Raw genomic sequence first — 3,127 nt, 5'->3', positions numbered from 1 at the left:
GGCGGCGGTGGAAGTACTAAGTAGTCCCACCGCCGCCATTACGTCTGCGGCCCCTTACAGGGGGCCGTCGGCCTCGTCGGGGTTGCCCCGCCGATGTTAGCCTCCTGGCGTAGGGGGGGTCGGCTTCCCTCTCCCTCTCCGCTGCCTCCTTCTGCGTTATCACAATCTCGCTGAAGGAGGCAATCGCTGCTCTTGACCTCTCGCTGCCGATCATGTGGTCGACCCCGACCGGCAACGAGACGTCCATCCCAATAACGCCCCTTAGGTCTCTGCGCCGTGCCGACCACGCTGGACATTCTTCCAGCGTCTGCCGCGCAGAGTCCTGGGCCTCCTCGCAGTGGTGGCACTGCGATCCTCCCAGTGCCAGTTATGAACACACAGTATGAGGAAACGGCGGTATGCAGATAATTTAACTTATGCGCATGCATTGCTGCAACTTGTGCTGTATAATTTAGAATTTTTGTTACCGCGCCATCCGATTTTTATACATGTGCAAATACTCGTACACGCTGCATTGTATTTTTTCCGCACGCGACAAGGAGGGGACAGAGGCGAGTTCCGGCTCGCGTCTGTCCCCTCCCACCGTCCCGCCCCCCTGGTTGACCCGCTTAAAACTTAAAAATACGATAAAATAAAAGGTAAAATCAATAAATGAAAACGTGTATAGATAAAATAGATAAAATAAAAGTCAATAAATAAATAAATAATAATAAGTAAATAAATACAATGGACAAAACACAACAAACATAAGAAGGGGGGCAAAATAAAGGGGAATAAAAGATAAAGATAAAATTTATAATATAGAATATAAAATATATATAGAATAAAATGAAATATTATAAAATAAAAGGAGGGGGGTCGACCGGCAGGTCGCATATTTGTAGAGGGGGGGAGGGGATTATTGCTCCACCTCGCCCCCCGCGACCTGCCCACCCCGGGGGCGCCTTAACGGCCAGCCCCCCTTGGCGGCGGTGGGAGTACTAAGTAGTCCCACCGCCGCCATTACGTCTGCGGCCCCTTACAGGGGGCCTTCGGCCTCGTCGGGGTTGCCCCGCCGATGTTAGCCTCCTGGCGTAGGGGGGGTCGGCTTCCCTCTCCCTCTCCGCTGCCTCCTTCTGCGTTATCACAATCTCGCTGAAGGAGGCAAACGCTGCTCTTGACCTCTCGCTGCCGATCATGTGGTCGACCCCGACCGGCAACGAGACGTCCATCCCAATAACGCCCCTTAGGTCTCTGCGCGGCGCCGACCACACTGGACATTCTTCCAGCGTCTGCCGCGCAGAGTCCTGGGCCTCCTCGCAGTGGTGGCACTGCGATCCTCCCAGTGCCAGTTATGAACACACAGTATGAGGAAACGGCGGTATGCAGGTAATTTAACTTATGCGCATGCATTGCTGCAACTTGTGCTGTATAATTTAGAATTTTTGTTACCGCGCCATCCGATTTTTATACATGTGCAAATACTCGTACACGCTGCATTGTATTTTTTTCCGCACGCGACCAGGAGGGGACAGAGGCGAGTTCCGGCTCGCGTCTGTCCCCTCCCCCCATCCCGCCCCCATGGTTGACCCGCATAAAACTTAAAAATACGATAAAATAAAAGGTAAAATCAATAAATGAAAACGTGTATAGATAAAATAGATAAAATAAAAGTCAATAAATAAATAAATAATAATAAGTAAATAAATACAATGGACAAAACACAACAAACATAAGAAGGGGGGCAAAATAAAGGGGAATAAAAGATAAAGATAAAATTTATAATATAGAATATAAAATATATATAGAATAAAATGAAATATTATAAAATAAAAGGAGGGGGATCGACCGGCAGGTCGCATCTTTGTAGAGGGGGGGAGGGGATTATTGCTCCACCTCGCCCCCCGCGACCTGCCCACCCCGGGGGCGCCTTAACGGCCAGCCCCCCTTGGCGGCGGTGGGAGTACTAAGTAGTCCCACCGCCGCCATTACGTCTGCGGCCCCTTACAGGGGGCCTTCGGCCTCGTCGGGGTTGCCCCGCCGATGTTAGCCTCCTGGCGTAGGGTGGGTCGGCTTCCCTCTCCCTCTCCGCTGCCTCCTTCTGCGTTATCACAATCTCGCTGAAGGAGGCAAACGCTGCTCTTGACCTCTCGCTGCCGATCATGTGGTCGACCACGACCGGCAACGAGACGTCCATCCCAATAACGCCCCTTAGGTCTCTGCGCCGTGCCGACCACGCTGGACATTCTTCCAGCGTCTGCCGCGCAGAGTCCTGGGCCTCCTCGCAGTGGTGGCACTGGGATCCTCCCAGTGCCAGTTATGAACACACAGTATGAGGAAACGGCGGTATGCAGGTAATTTAACTTATGCGCATGCATTGCTGCAACTTGTGCTGTATAATTTAGAATTTTTGTTACCGCGCCATCCGATTTTTATACATGTGCAAATACTCGTACACGCTGCATTGTATTTTTTCCGCACGCGACAAGGAGGGGACAGAGGCGAGTTCCGGCTCGCGTCTGTCCCCTCCCACCGTCCCGCCCCCCTGGTTGACCCGCTTAAAACTTAAAAATACGATAAAATAAAAGGTAAAATCAATAAATGAAAACGTGTATAGATAAAATAGATAAAATAAAAGTCAATAAATAAATAAATAATAATAAGTAAATAAATACAATGGACAAAACACAACAAACATAAGAAGGGGGGCAAAATAAAGGGGAATAAAAGATAAAGATAAAATTTATAATATAGAATATAAAATATATATAGAATAAAATGAAATATTATAAAATAGAAGGAGGTGGGTCGCCCGTCAGGTCGCATCTTTGTAGAGGGGGGAGGGGATTATTGCTCCACCTCGCCCCCCGCGAGCTGCCCACCCCGGGGGCGCCTTAACGGCCAGCCCCCCTTGGCGGCGGTGGAAGTACTAAGTAGTCCCACCGCCGCCATTACGTCTGCGGCCCCTTACAGGGGGCCGTCGGACTCGTCGGGGTTGCCCCGCCGATGCAAGCCTCCTGGCGGAGAGGGGGTCAGCTTTCCTCTCCCTCTCCGCTGCCTCCTTCTGCGTAATCACAATCTCGCAGAAGGAGGCAAACGCTGCTCTTGACCTCTCGCTGCCGATCATGTGTTCGACCACGACCGGCAA

This window comes from Lasioglossum baleicum, unplaced genomic scaffold (genome assembly GCF_051020765.1).
Source record: "Lasioglossum baleicum unplaced genomic scaffold, iyLasBale1 scaffold0039, whole genome shotgun sequence".
In the NCBI taxonomy this organism is placed as follows: domain Eukaryota; kingdom Metazoa; phylum Arthropoda; class Insecta; order Hymenoptera; family Halictidae; genus Lasioglossum; species Lasioglossum baleicum.
Note: the sequence above shows the minus strand (reverse complement) of the source record.